Below are 19,192 nucleotides of genomic sequence, written 5' to 3' on the forward strand. Positions count from 1 at the left end.
GAAGAATTTTTGAGAACATTTACGAAATTTTGAAAAACATCGTTTTTTTTTTTTTGTCTACTCAAAATTAATTAATATAATAACGGTTTGCGAAAAAAATCTGAAATAATTCAGGATCGCTACAGGAATCAGAGAACGAGATTTGCATCCGTATCACGTATATACGGATCGAACGGGTATATATACGTATAGTATACGTAAGCAATATAATATGCTATAAATACGCACTGCATATATTGAAGAGAAAAAGAGAGAAAGAATTTGGCAGGAGTATTAAACATCTCAATCGGATTACGCGTACGTGTATGCGTGTGTAAAGAGCTGTTACATATTATTGGATGCGTATGTAAGACAAGTCGAGAGCTGATTACTTCACAACCGCGGATTGCGCGTCTAAATGTCGAAGCTAAACGCGTATACGTACATGTTGGCGATTTATTGCTTTTATATATAAATTGTCGGAAAATGATACTTCCTCTGAGATTTCTCCCACACACACACATATGTCCGCATATCACTTATGTATCTATGTATTATGTTACGCTACACAACTCAAGATGCGAGATAGACGGATCGAATCGATCCGCATTACATATTTACTTTATACATTTATACGTAAAGTCGTTAATGAAATAACCGCGCGTGTTACGGATATGTGCACAAGTTTTTGTAATCCATGTAATATATTTAAACGTGATGTTTAATCTCGATAAACCGATTAAAAAAAAAAAAAAAAAAAAACACTGAAATTACCGCGATTTTTTTATTGTCGCAAAGTTTTTTGCACATTGGACTGACCGGAAGAGGAGAAAAAAGACAGAGGTGTAAATGCAGAAAAATGTTGCTAATATATGAGGAAGAATAATTTCGTTCGATGGATAAGCGAAGATTTGGATTTTTTTATTTTTTTTTTTGTTTCTCGCTATTCGATCCTCTTCTTAAATAAGAATACGCGGTTTTTTTTTCGACGCCTTTGAGGATCGTTAGATTTACCCAAAAACAGGCGAACTATGTTTAAATTATATGATCGTTATACCCGAGGAGTAAATCGACTGTGTAATTAAGTGTCAGATCGAATTTGTGCCGTCATGACAGTTATATCGCAGTGTATGTGTGTGTGTCTGCATTCAGGACTACGAAGAAGATTATCTCATGGAAACGTGAAACGACGTGGTAGTTAAAAAAAAATTTCACGACGCCAACCGTAATCTAAAAGAATTCCCGATGATACAACGATTTTTTATGGATATTCATTTTACGTCTTACAGTCTTCATTTCTATACCTGCCAACATACGATATGCTGAACTTATATTATATATTGAAAAAATAAAAAATAAACAATAATAAATTCAAACGAGTAACCTTACGAAAAAATTACACGCGGACGCTTTCGCTTTTTTTTCTTTTTTTCTTTTTTTTTTTGTCTTTTTCGTTGGGAAGATAAAAAAAAGAGAGAGAGAGAGAGACAAATCTCGACAGTAAAAATAAACAAATCTGCAGTTTGTAATTTCAATTTATCAAATAGAAATTTTTTTAGTTACATACTTTTTCACGCCACTGCATCGTCACTTTCATAAAGCATGTAACATACGCCTCGTTGTAATAACTTCAGCGATCAAGTGTCACCTCAAATCGTTCACTCATCGACGTGTGTAATATTTCATAGCCTACATCGCTCTCTATGTAAATTTCAACCAACTCCAGTGTCTATAAATAGATAATATATTATCTGAACTATATCATGTCGTGTGCATAAGATGGAATAAAGGAAAAAAAGAGAGAAAAAAAAAAGAAAAGAGAAGAACAGGGACGAAAGCTGCTTCTGAGGCTTTAACGAAGACCTAATGACCCGCCACTGTACAAAGTTACAACGTTCAATCTCGTCGGCGATAGGATAACATATACGTGCGTGTGCGATACACGCATACGAGTGAATTTAAACGCATGTTTATTGCAGAATGTGTGACACATTGTCAATAGGATCGTTAACCGTGGATAAACTTACACCCCGTACATACTTATGTAATAACATAACTATGTATAGTCTTTATCCGTTGCCATGCACGTTACGTGTACAGCAGTAAGGTGGTTAAAAAAAAAATAGAAGTTTTTCTTTTCCTCAGTTTAGCCCTGAAATGTTAGCGTTTGTTGGAAAAGTGTTCCTCCCAGAAGTCGATTTTTTAATTTTTATTTTCTACTTATATAACATTGGAAGATCTCACTTTTCGCTTAAAGTTAAAATACTCGAAAATTTATATACGTAAATATATGATCGTTGAAGTTGTATGAAAAGTACCGATTTTTCAACGAAGAAGAGAAAATCGGTAATTTGGAGACGGCCTTAATGTGTTTTCTAATTATTATGGCTACGCGTTGTTACGGAGGTTTGGAAAGCTCGAAGAATCGGCTTCAAGGATCTGAGCGTCGATATTAAAATTGTTGAATAGTTTACGAGTATTGCAAGTTTTAACGAAAAGTGAAATTTCCCCATGTTTAGACGAATGGGAAGTGAAAATTAAAAGAGCGATCTGTTAGTCCTGAGTTAGAGAGCTCATCTTTTGGGAGAATCTTTTATTTATAAAACAAACCAAGATTCGTAGTTAATGATTTAAAAGCCCTGGGATACCGTATAACATGAAAATATGACGATTTTTTTTTCAACGACTTTAATGGATCGATCGTTACAAATTTTGGAGGTCTGACCTTGGATTCGTAATCGGTGATCAAACAAACATTCGCCAACTAATTTCTATCAAAATCCGAATATTTGTAGATTTCTTTACCATCGTATTGGATTTGCTATTTTGGATTTCGTAAATCTGACCTTAGATTCGTGATCAGCTACCCAAAAAACGTATAGAAATGAACTTCATGTCGTTCCATGCTGCTGGAAATTAGCAATGGATTAGTCTATACAGCAGAATTTTCGTCAATATCGTTTGCATAGCATTTAATGGCACACAGTGGCATTATCTAATTATAATATTGGTGTGAATGAGCAGTTTTATTCTGCGGAAGAAAGAGACTTCGCCGGTTATACGTACAGAGTTTCGAATAAATAATTTAAGGAGATAAATACACAATTTTGCAAAAAAAAATCTTAAACTGGATCGATCAATCACAGTTTTAACAAATGGTCAATAAAATAAATGAAGAATTACCGTTAGGTGTTCATCGAATAATGATTGAAAATTAAAAACCGACAATATCAGACAGAAGATCCTGTCTAATATTCCAACTTTGAAAAACTGCAGCGCGAAAATAAATTGTACGAAAATTTTATTCAGTGCCGTTCGTTCAGAATTAACTAACGCTATTCGGAAGAAAATTAGCAAATTTTCATTTCTTTTCTACCCTCGCAAATTTTTCACACATCCGCCGCTTTTGTCATTATAAAATTCGCCTAAAACTTGTGCTGTATAATTCGTCTAGGCCTGAATATGCGAATTGGTATATTTTCAACACAGCATCGTGCAAAAAAATTCTCCGGCAATTTTGTCGTCAATAGCGCTAATTCAGCCTCGTAATGACGCCTTGTCATTTGCCGTATGATTCGCTACGTATATATGTATACGAATGTAGGCGCATCAATCACGAACGTAGATTGCAGAGTAACAGGATCCTGTTTTGCACAACGTGGAAATCAAATGCCTGCGTAGACTTTGAATTTTGGTTCAGCTGTAGTTGAAACGTGTCGTGTACGATGAAAAACGCGTGGGTAGAAATTAGCCGGCATGAGAAGAGTCGAAATTGAGTGGCGCCAGGATCGATGATGATTGTCGTTACATGGCGACGTTGTACTTATACGGGCATATTTATCGCACGTACGTATATGTATATGTATGGGGCATTCCGCGTCAAATCATCAGCCATGTACCTCCCTTCGATTTGGATCATTTTTTAGTATGACGTTCTTATACGAATCCCCAAAAGGTTCACGGGAACCTTTTATCAAATTTTCTTTAGCCACTGCTGAAATTGAAACAAAATCGTAAAAGCAGTTCCAAAAATGCCAAAAATTCGCACCGATTCTGTTATTCGAAATGTGATTTTCGAGCAACACACGATAATGGGATCTCTGATATTTGAAATTTTTTTCGCAAGCTTTTAGGTCTTCCATGTCGGTATTATAGTTTTTTTACTTTCTTTTTTTTTTTTTTTACGCCTCGATCTGAATGGATAACAAAATCATATTATTGTCATGGTTCCGTCACGGACTCCAACTCTGACACGGGAATACTAAAAACTTGTGAAAAAAAATCCCCATTATCGCGTGGTGCTTAATAATCACAGCTCAATTTTTTTCTTTTTTTTTTCAATTTCACCGGTGGCTAGAAAAATGTGCAAAAAAAATGTCGAGACTTGGGTCGGTACGAAGATATTCTAAAAAATGTTTAAAATAAGGGAGGGTGGTACGTGGACTGCTAATTTGACGTGGAATGCCCCATATTCATATAATGCAGCAAAGTCCGGGCGTCGCGACGCCGAGAATAACACGCGCGTATCTCTCGCGTCATCTGTATACCCATTCTACTCTACTTCTACTATTCTAGGATCCCCTCATCCATCCGCGTTGTAACTCTTCCAGTTTCATTGATAAATTGCCGATTCATTTCCGTCACATATGAGCACTGGTGCGTCGCAATTGCGTTACAATCAGATACCGATATGTTTTTACCCTTTTTTTTTTGTCTCTCTCTTTCCGTAAATTTTATTTTTTAGTTTCCACCCAGAAGCAAAATTTTTTGTATTCTTACAGACTGCGAACATCACGTTTTTTGTGGATGGTAAAAATTGTTTTACTTGTAATCGTTCTTACTTACAATTAGCAGAATTCAAGAGGAGAATAGAAACATTTTTTTGAATAAAAGTTACGCTTGCAGCTTGCTTCTTTTCTTTATTTATTCTCATTTTCTGTTGCTTTTCAACCTCTCATAGGTAAAGTAAAAACAGTAAAGTCGAAAATGATCATATTACAAAGAATTGATCGGAATAAAAATATGTCAAGTTTTCGGCAGTATTAAATCCTGCAATTAATCAATTCCGACGATCAGAATTTGTTGTTTTTCAACATTTCATAGGTAAAATAATAGTACATTATGCAACAAGGGAATAAAGTCGACTTTTAGTCCCGTGTCCACAAATAGTACTTTATTTCCGAATCAACTCTGGCCACAATATCTATTTGAAAATTGGGTCTTTCAAATTCGGCTCATATTTCCCGCTGATTTAAATTTGCTATTTAGAGAAAAATGTGCCACCTTCGTCCCACCTTCGTGGTGAAAAAAGTAAACTTTACCGTTGAGTCGGGAATAAAAACAGTAATGTCAAAAATGATCGTACTACAAAGAATTGATGAAATTGAAAATATGTCAAGTTTTCGTCAACATTAAATCCTGCAATTAATCAATTCTAATGATCGGAATATCGCTTCTATAATGGCGGCATAGAGCCAGCGACCGCATTCGTTATGTACGTGAGAAATAAAAAATATATACGCATTATACCAACGTCAGCGTTTTTCGATTGCCCCGGATCGAATGTCTATCCCACGGCACGAAATAGAGGCATGTGTGTACACGTTGTGGCTCTACGTATCCGCGTAGATGTATCTTACAATACGATTGTAGATGCGCGATTTGCTCCTATATATACATATATATATATATATGTATATGTATGTATGCATGTATGCATGTATATATATATATATATATATATATATATATATATATATATATAGCAACTAAGCAGAACTCTTGCGGTGTTTACGTTTTAATTACAGCAAAATTTAGGTCACCGATATCGATCTACCCGTAACGAGAGGAGACTTTATGTATCGATACACCGCGTTTCGAAATCATTTCGAGCTGTATACATGTATGTATCATACATACACGACAGGTTTTAATATACCTGCAAATACGCGTGTACGTGTATGCGTGAATCGAATGTAGAATTGTTTTTTAAAATTTTTTAACACCGGTATGCCTCTTACACACTGTACAATAATTACATGCATATTATACACGAGGTGAAAACTCGTCTTGACGAACGATTATTTAACCAAGTGAACATATTACGTGCACATGTGCATACATGATGATGGAACGCGTTACATGCTCGATTAATTTCAATTTTTTACGTGTATAATATGTGTATAAATAACCTGGAAACGTCGTTTTGAAAAAAAAATTTATGACGAAACTGAAATCACGATCATTTGTAGATTTTTTAAGATTCGATCGGTATGATTCTGTTAAATTGCGCAATGTATCTCGGCTATCAAATCCGTGGGTGAAAGAATAGAATAAATTTTTGTTATTCTCATTCGCGATCGGAAGCATTGTTTGCGACATTTCGTTTATCGTGGAGTCGGTGAAATTGCACGCGAATCAGTGATACAAAAAATTACAGATATGAAACGTGTGTACGTTTGTTTAATAAAACAATCTTAGGATAGAATTGAAATTTTCAAAGGCATGCTGAGACAGAAAACTAAACTTGATGAAATGATTGCACCGGTCAACACGAATTTTCAGTCTGGGCTCGACATGTCAAATTTGCATTTCTTCCACGTAACTACTGAAGAAAAAATAGGTTTATTAGATTAAGTTTGCTTTTGTAGAAACCAGAACGATGTTTCGAATTTTGAGAAAAATTATCTATTTTCCCAAACATTTGTTGTAAATAACAATCAAATAAACTTCAGTTTCGCATTTAAATCACCTTTATTCAAAAATAACATTGATTCGGTTTTTTATTTGCTGAATAATTGAAATCATAGATTTTCTTCAATTTTAAAATAGCACTCTCCTGGCTGCAAAACCAAACTTTTTCGAAAAATAGTAATTTTCATTTGTTCAATATCACTTAACGTACAATAAACATGTATACAAATCCTAGACCCAAAATCTCTGTATACTTACGCTAGCGAAATTATTAAATCGTTGAAATTTCTCTTAAGACTAAAAACGAAAACTTTAAAAGAGGGTGTGCAAATTTGTCCACTGTTTTGATGCATGACAAATAAAAAATAATTAACTCAACCCAAGCACTAAAATAGAATTGTTTTTTTTTTTTTTTTTTTTTTTTTTTCTTTGTTTTCTCGTACGGTATTATTTGTTACTGTTCTGAGCCTGTGTAATCTCTTCAGTGTAAAAAGTGTAAGTAGAAATTATTGAACGAGCTTTTCCCTCGACACATTAATCACCGTAATTATACAACCACCCTATTACCGATGATGACAGAACGCACTGTTCAGCCGGAGTCAGCAGAAGAAAATAGAATATAAAAACAAAAAAGAAAAAAAAAAACAACTGTCACAAGAAGGAGAATCGTACCATAAAACACCCAATAATTAACGCCACGAGTCGATATCGATTATTTGCTCGTTTGATCCGGGTACAGTGTTCATTTCAACGGATATTGTATGGATGTAATACAAGTTCTGCTGCACGAGCCGCAGAGTAAGCAAAATTTGCGATATCACGTCGATACTCTTTTATTTTGCACGAGGAGGCCTGGAATCGGTGTTGGCATTTTATTATTTAAATTCTAAGTGGCATTTCGCATTTCCAGACTGAACAACGATACAAGCAGCGTCCCAGTTAGTCTCTAATCTATATAATCACGTGAGAATAACGCGCGCATCTCGCGAGGTTCACGAGGGTCGAATCATGGTCACGTCTGCGTGATATAATTGCAACTTTATTATAAATTCACGCTTAACTCAACGGTCTCGATCAACTGAGGGATTTCGCAACGCGTTTATGAATAATCGATGCAACCTAATCTCAATCGACGATTTCGTATGGTGTGCGAAATTATTTTAATGTAAAAATTATCGTCGAAAATTTGGCCGGGTAAAATGAAAAGTGAATTTTTATTAGCCACAACTTTATATATGTTGATTTACAAATCGGTGCGATTAATTTTTTTTCTTTTATTTTCGCGAGTTAAATGCAACCTAAATACGTTTGATCGGAAAATAAGGGTTTTTTAACAAACTTAATTCTAAGATTTGAAACGTTTCAATTAAATTTTATTCAACATCTTAATCCATGTTATTATGTATTGTTTGAATATAACATCCTTAATTGTAATACAGGTACAATTATGTCTTTGAGTTTAGTATCGCCTAGGATTTGGCGGTAATTGGAAGGTTTAAAAATCCAGTAGGTGCAGATCATTGATACACGTGTTACATCAAAGAGTATTATTACATTGTGCATTCACTATACAGCGTTTCTATTTCAATCGCGAAACTTGTCGCTACAGCAGCAAAGTATGTTGAATTACGCGAGAAGATAACGATAAAACGAAGTAAGTTATGGCGAACGCATAGCGCGATTCAAGGCGCGTAATTAGAGCAGCATTTCGGTAATTGGGAAGTAATTATTTGTCGAGATGTGCCTCGAATACCAGTTTTCATTCATACCTACGCGTAGCCCGATACGTGTGTAATGAAATGTTCTTCCTTTTTTTCTCTTCTTCTCTTTCTCTTATACAGAGTGAATTCCTAACGACTCCATTTGGCCCGTCTGCTGAAATTCAATGCGCGTGCGCTTCGATCCGAGAGCCTCTAACCCGATAAAAAATTTTACAGTCTCTGCTAGTTGTACTCAATTCACAACAGTCAAATATTTTTTTTTTTTGTGGTTTAAGTCGGTTGGTCACCCTGGCAAACAATTGGTCTCGGATCGTGGGGCGTGTGCATTAAAATTTAGCAGACGACGGTCAGTATGCAGTCGTTAGGAATCCACTCCGTTTATTCTTCGACGCGAATTGTTTTTGTTCCCGTTTCGTTTAATTTCATTCTTTCGTTTTTGCTGGTTTATTTTTATTTTTTCTCCTCAAATTCTTTCCTTCGTTCCTGCTTCAACAACCCACCGCGAAACATTGACCCCGCCGAAAAATTCTACCACACGTCCTCTCTGGAGACATGTATGTACGTACACACACACGCGCACACACCTTATATTTCGTATCTTATTCAACTCAGCTGTTAACGCTGTGAGCAAATACCTGACCGGCATACTAATCGAAAAACATTTACCCAAGGTTTTATTCACTCGGATAGGAAGGAGATGCTTTATATACCTGATGCTATAAGTGAATTATTCCATCGCGGTCCGTCCGTAATCAATGCGAAGATTGACGCGATCGAAGGGTCGAATCGATCGAGATGAAATTCGCGAACGTTGATGTAATTATTAAATCGGTAACACGGTTTTTATTTCGCAGAAGCTGATCGAGTCTGGGTTTTTTTTTTTATCCTTCGACTATTTTTTTATTTTTATTTTTATTTTAATTTTAATTTTTTTTTTTTTATTCTCGTCGAGTTCAATGTCCCGATTCGTACAAGTCGTTCAAGTTCACTGTCAATGATCTCATGCAAATATATCGAATACATAATAACGGTGAGACATTTTTTTTTTTTTTTCTCTCTTTTGAAAATATGCCAAATGGATACCAAAAAAAAGTTACCAATGCAAAGCTGATGGAATCCTTCCGTTTTGCGAAAGATAAAACGAATTGAAACAAACAACGTCAAATGATGAAAATTTTCTTATTTAACGATAAGCCGGAGAATAAAAAAAAAATTGAAATTAGCTCGCTTTTTTACTTTTCTTTGACGATTTTTAGAGTAATTACGTGACGATCGATTTTCTAAGTCAAAACAAATTTATGTGGCTCTGAGGGCACGCTTGAAATTCTACTAGATTCGAGATGCGGGATGTTTGCACAGAGAACACGTGCTGAAAACAACCTGCTGTCTGTCTTTTTTTCGAATAATCATACAATCCACGCTAAGCGACGGCTGATGAAAAATTATATGATTTTTAAATAAAACGGAGTCGAAATTGCACAAACTGCGAATGTGATAAATTGAATTTTCTTTCATCCGTCGTAATTATAAATACTTTGCGAACTCGAAGATCAAGGCCAGTCTGAATTCCGCGGTTCGGATACGAGTTTGCAAGCTTATCTCGCAGCCTGACAGCATCTTTTTCTTTTCTCTTTTCTTCGCTTCTCTTGACCAGCAGTTATAAATATGAGAGATCGTCGGGAGAATTCGCTTTAGATCTCTCGGAATCATTAGCCATTTGACTTCTCGTCCGCTCAAGCAAAGAGTTTCAGCTATTCCGTGACTTTCTTGTTGACGAAGTTACGATTTTACGGTTCTCGGTTAAAAGAAAGCTTGTCTACAGAGTCACGTAAAAGCGCCCAATAACGGGCAATTCTAATAACGATTACGAACCACGTTTGTCGATACAATCTTTGTCAAATTATTCAAGGCAATATTAGGGAAAAACCTGGAACGACAATCAATTATACTAATTTTATACGTAATATGATGTAATCGTTGATTGTTTAGCCAGAAGGCGTTGATCCTCTTGTTATATTATACACGTACGTTGTAGATTCCCGCTGAAAATTATTTGTTTCCCTTAATTAGTTGTCTCTCTACGTCAACGGAGATAAGAGCGATTTGCACTCGGTCCGAAAGTGCAAATTATACGGCTGCGCGACTGTCTGCAACGTAAATTTGCAACAAAGTTATAACGTCTGCGAATAATGTGCGATTACGTTGAAATACGACAGACGTATATGTGTTATGTAAAGGGGTCACTGAACTCCGTGAACCGTTGAAATAATTAGTGTAAGATTTTTCAGCTGCGCGAACGATCTGAAAACGGAAAATTGAATTTTGTGACAAAAGTCAATCAACTCGAACGTGACTGAGACGTAATACCTTCTTAGAAGCCGTGAAAACATTTGATGATAACTGATTCGATGATAACTAAACTGCGTTACGTGCACGTTTCTCAATTTCCAAAAGCATCTGCAAACATGATTTCTGTAATGGTAAATTTTTCCTCTATGCTATCGCAGGTTTCTTCGTTAATAACGAAAACGTTTTATCGCGATATTCGTGTGGATTATAATTGATAATCTAATGTTTCATCAACAATTAACGCATGAGCGGTACTAAGTAGAGAAAAATTTACGATTAATTCGACGCTAATTCATTGATGAATTATTAACAAATCGCCGGTGATGAATTTTTACAAGAGCTCTGGGCGCGAAAAAACTGTAGTAAACTTACACGTCGGTATCGAGCATTGAGCTAACGCTGTTATACGTGGATTTTAACGATCCACTGAAAATCAAGACGACTCTCGATCCACCAGAAATATACAAACGTGCGACGTGTAATTTCGGCGCTGAAGCGAAGAAAGCTCAACAACGCGCTTGCACGAAGCTCGATTATATCGGCGAGGATTCGAGCCGCGATCCTCCGGATCCCGCAAAGCAAGGCGAGCAGCGGAACGCGACAAAGTCACTTCCCATTTAGCGCCGGGATTTCAGATTGGAGATAACGAGACTCGGTTCGTACGCCGAGGAGTCCACTTTGCAAAAGCGTTCTCAACGTCGGCGCTGATTGCTTCTAGGTAGCCGATTTATTGCGGTCTCGTTACTCGCCTCCCTCCCTCCCTCCCTCCCTCGCGCCGATTCTTTTCTTCCGCCCTGCAACGAGACTCGGAGAAAGTTAGGCTCGATTTCGATTGTTTTTCACACTCCCCTGACACGGAAGTGATTCGTTCGTTCGTTCGTTCGTTCCTTCGTTTTCTTCCTCCTTTTCTTTTCCTTTCTTTTTCTACTCGGTCGTCCCCCGACTTGCGTCGTTGCGACAGGCGGCTGATACCTTCGGTCAGCCACCCCCTCCAAATAGAGGACGAAGCTCGCTGATTTGCATTGCGTCCTTTTTGCGATCGGTGAAAGTCATTATCCTTTGACAGTTGGAAAGATACGGGCTCTCACATCTTCGGAATGCCCGTGGTTCGCCATTTGTATCGTTCTCTGCGTTTTTTTTTTTTTTCTTACGAAACCGCAATTATACCGGAAGTTTTGAAATCCTGATCGGTAACTTTGCAATTTGTTTGCGATATTTTTATTCCTTTGTTCATCTTGGTCTTTTCACGATCCTTTCGTACAATGTCGGTATGATACCGTACGTGGAAACGATTTATTAACCCGAAAAATAACCGTCAAAAATCCAGCCCCGTCGTACCATAAAAACTTTGGTAACTGAATTTGAATATATTTTTGATAACAATTCCTTCTCGATTTCAATAAAAATCCAATACAACGCTCGGCGCAATCGGTTTCAATGATTCGCCGCAATCGCTGCGTCTATCGATCCATCGATCGATCAATCAATCAATCGATCGATCGCTCAATCAGTCCCGGCGAAGATCCCACTCTGCAGTCACCGCGCAGGTGATTTTCTGTTTTATTCAGCTGTTTTCACCACTTCGGTATTGCCTCGAGGTGTGATCGGCAACTCAATCGGCCCAACCTATCGAGGCCCCCCTGGGCACCCCCGGGGCATCATAGATACTCGGTGCGCATTCCGTTTCATGCCTCTACGTACTCGAATGAGGACGCAACGTAACGCGTGGCCGCCATAGAACTCGAGGCTTCTTAATCGTTGGCTATTTCGGCATTTCACGCCGGTCGTGAGTCGTAAAATCTCCTCTATTTTCATCGAGTGAGAAATCATTTCGAAAGAAAAGAGACACGCCGAGTTTTATTCTCGGTTTTCCTTGCCAATTGACCATTTTAAAAATACGTGAAGAATTTCCCATCAATTACCACGTGACGAATATTTATACATAGATAGAAATGCGTGCATACGTGCTGAAAGCTTCGTAGGAGAATCGTTGAGTCAAATTATATTTACATGTATATTTTGATTCGATTTTTGTTCCTTTATTTTCCTCCTCAATCTTTTGCAAAATATGACACGGCACAATTTTTTATTTACTTTCTTTACGGCAAGATTTCGCGATATTTTCTCAACTGTCTGTTCTATCGTACGATTAGAGAAATTCGATTGGAAGTTTTTTTCTTTCTTTCTCTCTTTCTTTCTTTCTTTCTTTCTTTCTTTCATTTTTTCATTTTCTAACCGAGATTGCGGAGAGATTCGAATTACGGACCGAAAGGATTAGTTTCGCAAATTGAAATTCTTTTACTTTCGACACAGCTGCTTATTTACTCGGTTACTTGAACATATTTAGATCGATAGTTATATCGATTGATTACTCGCGTCATTACTTAGAACGAGAATCACACAGAAATGTATAAGAAAACTGAGAGGGTATTAACTTATTGAAATCGCAAACCACTTTGGAAAGCATTCGGTTTAAAGCTGCTTGAAATCGCTTAAAATCGGTTGAATAAGCTTGAAATTATTGCAATCCCTTGTCGAATTTCATACAATTGGTTAATTTTCATCGTATTCGCTTTTGAGAGAGAGAGAGAAAAAAAAAGAAAGTTACAAAAGGAACGGCAAGGGATTCTGAAAAAATATTTCTACCGTCTGCTTGTCTTTTAATCAATATTCCCCATTTATCGAATTTCCGAATTAACTGAGCAATAACTCGCGATTAATTTCCTCCACTTTGAAGATTCGAAATTTCTTGGTATCGGGTTATACAAGAATGATTTTTCTCCGTGCGAAGACCGTTTCTTTGTACGTTGCAAACGCGTTTCTACAGAGAAATACGAATGTGAGAAATATGAATTCATGCGTTAACGCGAAATGGCCAGGATATTGAAATCCACGCGAATGCATCCGGCGTAATGACATGCTATTAAGTACTTGAAAGGTCAGGAGCTCGCGAACGAACGACGTTTAATTTAATCCGGTACCAAGTGCCTTGCAGCTCGTGTGGAATAGCAGGTAATTTGTTAAGCCACGGTATGATACCCTGCAGGGGTCTCAGTGGCATAGTTGCAGTTTTCACTCACTCCTCGAAGGCATGCATGCACATGAGAGCGGTAAGCCGGCGAATCGAATTCATCGCTTCGCTAAACTTTTCTGAAACTTTCACATACGTATAATTATTTTAATATTCATTAAGCTGCACTGAGAAAAATTTCATTCGTTACAGTAACTAGAAAAATTGAGTAAAACAGGTATCGCTAAAAAAACTGTTTGAATATTGTTGGGATTACGAAAACACGAGGTACGCCTAACCATTTTGCGCTATCGTCGATCCTTTTTTGGTAATTGCAAAGCAAAATCTGTTTGCGAGGTTTACTCTACTTTTTTAGTTAAACGAGGCTTTAACGTCAATTTATCGTTGCACGAGCGTTAAATTTTCGCAACAGTTGCGAGAAAATATAGCAACAGCGATCGTAATGAGAAAGAACAGTAACGGATACCAGACTTTCCGGTAACGGCTAGAAAACTAATTTTCATTTTCTACCTAGAATTATATTTTTCGATCGTGGTAAAAAATTAAAATAGTTAAGAACTGAGCGGTGACCGGAAATAAAAATTTCTCGTAGTGTGTTAAGGAAAAAAATAATTTACCATTTTCCACCGTGGCACTCCCTAAAAATGTTTGTTTAGGTTAGGAGAATTAGTTACTCACTCTTAGAATCTGTTATACAACTTTCCGTGAATCTCTTGAAATCTTGGTAATATTCTGAAACCTTTTATAATCCTTCAAATATGTTCAAATCTTTTGAAATTATTTGAAAGCTATATGAATCTTTAAAATGTTTTGCAATATATAAGATCGTCTGAAATCTCCTGAAATCATTGAAAAAAATTTGAAATCATTAGCAATCCTTTGACATCTTATGTCATACTTGGAATCTTTTGAAATACTTGAAATCTGTACTATTTTTAAATCCTTTGAAACCGTGTAAAATTTTTGTAATCTCTTTCAAATCGTCTGAAATCGTTTAAAATCCTTTGAAATCCTCTGAAATTATTTGTAATCTTTCGACATCTATCGAATCCCTGAAATTTCTGAGATCTTTTGAAAAAGTTTGTAATCTTGAAATTGGGTGTACATCAAATCGACGAATGATCAACGTTTCGGTCTTTGTTCAACGTGCAGAGATGGTTAAAAAATCATAGAAGTTCGAACGAAACCGTTACAAAAAAAAGTCACGTTATAACACGATTTTTTGGATTTACCAAAAACGTATCTTGTCGTCCAATTTCCGCTGACCATATTGAATGAGAATTCATAATTTCAAATAATCATACAAAGATTCCGTATAATTTAATTAACACGCCTTATTCAGAAATAATTTGAAGAAAAGGTCGGTTGCAGTTTTTATTCGAATCGGGGAAATTTAAAGACCTGAGAAAATCGGTTTTTCTGCAGGCAATTATTCGTAGCAGGTTGGTAAGTAAGTGATTGAATTAATTATCCCAACTACACACTCGAGGTATGCAGAATGTAAATACCGGTATAATTTCGCTATTGCGGTATAAGTGAAAAAGAAATGAGGGAAAAAGGCGAGGCAATAATCCAAGGCAAGTGCGGAGATTTCACGTGACGTAATGGCGCGCTGTGAAATTCCGCAAGTCGAGGGAAGAACTGGACCATTAATCCCGAATGACTTAAACTCGTCTGTAATTAATACACTCGCAAAGTCAGAGCCGACGTATTATTTGCGTGCAGATACGTACAGGGAAAAAGTAATTGCAATTTCGCAAGATAAAATCGCGCTTCACCTGCGCTTAAAGATCGTACACGGTGAATTATCTCCGCATTCCGATGTGTCATTACTTTCATTATCCGGCCTACAATGCGACCGATGATTCGATAATCCGTAGATGCATTATGCACGTATCGTGCGATTTCGATCGGACGAGTATTTGTAATTGGCGCTTCAGTGAAAGAAAATTCTTCGGGTTCTTGAACATTACACCAATTTGGAAATCGAGCTTCCGATCCGGCCTGACAATTTTTACGCAAGTCGATCGGTTTCGTCGAGCCTGTTATCGAGCACTGTTGAAATTGAGATTGAAAATTGTTCGTCTCCCGGAGTTATTTTCGTACATTGAACGCAGATAACTGATAAGAGACGATTGCAATTGGTTCGCAACTGGTTATTACCGGCTGCATCGCAAATTTACAACAATGTTTCTTTATCGAAAGATATAAGAGAGTGCGTTGCGACATAACATATCATTCACGTTACGCGTATCTTCGGGCCAATGTTTGGAAGGTCACTACTCTGCGTGAAACGATTATTACGTCCGATGACCGAAGGATGCGTTAATTACGCGAATAATGGATCTTGCGAGTGAAAAATACACAGACGACGGGGATTATTCGGCTTAATGAGCGATAAAGTGACGGTTCAAAAACCGAAAATCGAGTCAATCAATTTGATTAAAATAATATCTCGTCGATGAGGCGAAAAGTAAACAGAACAAAAAAAAATATATATGTATTAAATACCACAAATGTCCATTAATAAAAAGACCTACTCAAACGTAATTTTTTAGGGGTTTTATTACAGTACTGTTGCGTAAGTTTTTTCACACCAAATACGTGCTGTTTGACAAATTTCAGTTAATCATACGCCGTTCGGTAAATCATTGATGAATTATTAACAAATCGCCGGTGATGAATTTTTACAAGAGCTCTGGGCGCGAAAAAACTGTAGTAAACTTACACGTCGGTATCGAGCATTGAGCCAACGCTATTATACGTGGATTTTAACGATCCACTGAAAATCAAGACGACTCTCGATCCACCAGAAATATACAAACGTGCGACGTGTAATTTCGGCGCTGAAGCGAAGAAAGCTCAACAACGCGCTTGCACGAAGCTCGATTATATCGGCGAGGATTCGAGCCGCGATCCTCCGGATCCCGCAAAGCAAGGCGAGCAGCGGAACGCGACAAAGTCACTTCCCATTTAGCGCCGGGATTTCAGATTGGAGATAACGAGACTCGGTTCGTACGCCGAGGAGTCCACTTTGCAAAAGCGTTCTCAACGTCGGCGCTGATTGCTTCTAGGTAGCCGATTTATTGCGGTCTCGTTACTCGCCTCCCTCCCTCCCTCCCTCCCTCCCTCGCGCCGATTCTTTTCTTCCGCCCTGCAACGAGACTCGGAGAAAGTTAGGCTCGATTTCGATTGTTTTTCACACTCCCCTGACACGGAAGTGATTCGTTCGTTCGTTTTCTTCGTCCTTTTCTTTTCCTTTCTTTTTCTACTCGGTCGTCCCCCGCCTTGCGTCGTCGCGACAGGCGGCTGATACCTTCGGTCAGCCACCCCCTCCAAATAGAGGACGAAACACGCTGATTTGCATTGCGTCCTTTTTGCGATCAGCTCACTTTGACCGTGTGAAAAATGCAAGCTCCTTGTACGTTGTCCAAATTGCTTGTAATTCGTTTCCAATTTTACCGTAGTTTCCTACTCGCCGTCTTTTCGGAATTCAGGTTAGTGTGGCAATCGCCGTCACTTTGCAATCTTCTCACCACTTATATTCCCGTACCGTGTATGCAGAGATTTATTCGCGATAAAATCTCCCTGCTTCGGGCGCGTCGATGCCGAAGTTGGCAACGGATATTGCGGAAATCGTTGATATTCATTCTCCTCATTTTTTGACACTAGCGTAATGCGTCGTTACGCGCGTCGATTCGTATCAATTATTCTTCGGAATTTCTATAATAAATGTATCAACAACGAACAAATAACTCTGAATCTCAATTAAGTCACCTGCAAAACTGCGGTAGATTCGCGTACGTCACGCTTTAATTAACCTGCCAAATTTTCAACGATCAGAAAAAATCAGGTTTACACGTACGTTGTTTCTTACATGAAATCGGTTCGAAATCGATCAAACACGACGCAAAGCCCGTTATAATCAGACACGTAACAGCCGATGAAAGTTGGCCCAAAAATTGAGATTAACGGTTGTCGAAAATACGATATCTTATCTGCGAACGGAGCGTACAGAGAAATAAAAAGAGAGCTGTCACGTATTTCGACGTGTTATATTCAAATCGAGATCGTTACGTGTGCGACGAACAACACACACACACACGCACACACACACACATATATATATATATATGCATACATTATACATCCGATTTCCGTGTTAGCAACGTACGATTTTTTATTTTGTTTGTTTTCGTTTTTTTATTTTTTATTTTTTTATTTTTTTTTTCACCTCGTTTACACGCTACTTTCTGTATCGCGGTTACAGTGCAGGTTCTCCAAGTTTCATATTGTAAAACGCTTCGATTGTTCTCAGTCTGCGATCCATGTCTTCCCGCGACTATTAAGACTTCAAGCCGATTCGACCGCATCGCCAGTTTCTGTATAATAGAACATGAATTCATGTATTATGATATACATGCCGGCTGTACTTTATATATCCATATTATTTATTTTTTTTCTTCCATTTCGCATGATTCAGAAATGCGGAACGGACTGATCGCCTCTCAGATAAATGTCGGACGACTTACTACGGTACGTCAATAGCGAACAATGCAAACTTTAAATAACGTTGAAATGACTCTTTGTATTTTTCTTTTTTTTTTTTTTTTTCTCAGGTCTTTTTTTCGTTTATTTTTTCGATTCGAATGAAACGTTTATAAACCGGATCAAGAGTTTACAAAACGAGTGTGATTGGTGGTCCTTGTTTTGGGTTTTTTCGAAATTTGAGCAAGACGACCCTCAAATTGATTCCAAATAAATAAATAAAAATCTCCTTCAACGCACAGATTTATATCTCGACTCTAAACTCTCTAAGCAAGATCTGTAAAGTTTGTAATGTAAAATATACGCATTCTTACTCAACTTTCAGTAAAGGTTTATTTGATGATGGAGCTAACTGTTTCTAAAAAAATTTATGCTACTATTTGATAAAAATATCAGCATCGTGAAAGGAGAATTTTATGCCAATTGTCCATTCATATCATAATTACAAGAACGTTAAATTCCAATCAATACAAAGTCGTAAACGTGATAAACGATAACGTAATCGATGCAATCAAAAAGAACATAATCAGCATTAGACAATTCTTTATATATATAATATATTAATGAAAAAACATAATGATCCGAGACTGGATCATACCGAAAGAAATAGCATTACGAGAGAGAGAGAGAGAGAAATCTATAGCGTGACCTGGGCACTGCCTAGAAATCGGTAGGAAAAGTTGTAATTTTTTTAGCAATGACGTATTTTAACAATCTACCCAACAAACTCAACATATTAGACATGGGTAGGATAATGTCTAAAATGTTATCTAAAAAATCGATAATCGAAAATTTAACGGTAAGATGTCACGTAGTATTAGTATTACCGTTATTGAATCTGGTTAATATATTTTTTTGATCATTCCAATTA

General features: G+C 37.2%; 1 protein-coding gene across 1 annotated transcript in view; it reads left to right on the forward strand.

The window, feature by feature from the left end:
• Window positions 1-19,192, forward strand: part of LOC124305689 (protein cortex-like) — a 237,579-nt gene that overhangs the window by 200,863 nt on the left and 17,524 nt on the right. The gene's annotated exons all lie outside the window — the stretch shown is intronic.

Source organism: Neodiprion virginianus, chromosome 5 (genome assembly GCF_021901495.1).
Source record: "Neodiprion virginianus isolate iyNeoVirg1 chromosome 5, iyNeoVirg1.1, whole genome shotgun sequence".
In the NCBI taxonomy this organism is placed as follows: Eukaryota; Metazoa; Arthropoda; class Insecta; order Hymenoptera; family Diprionidae; genus Neodiprion; species Neodiprion virginianus.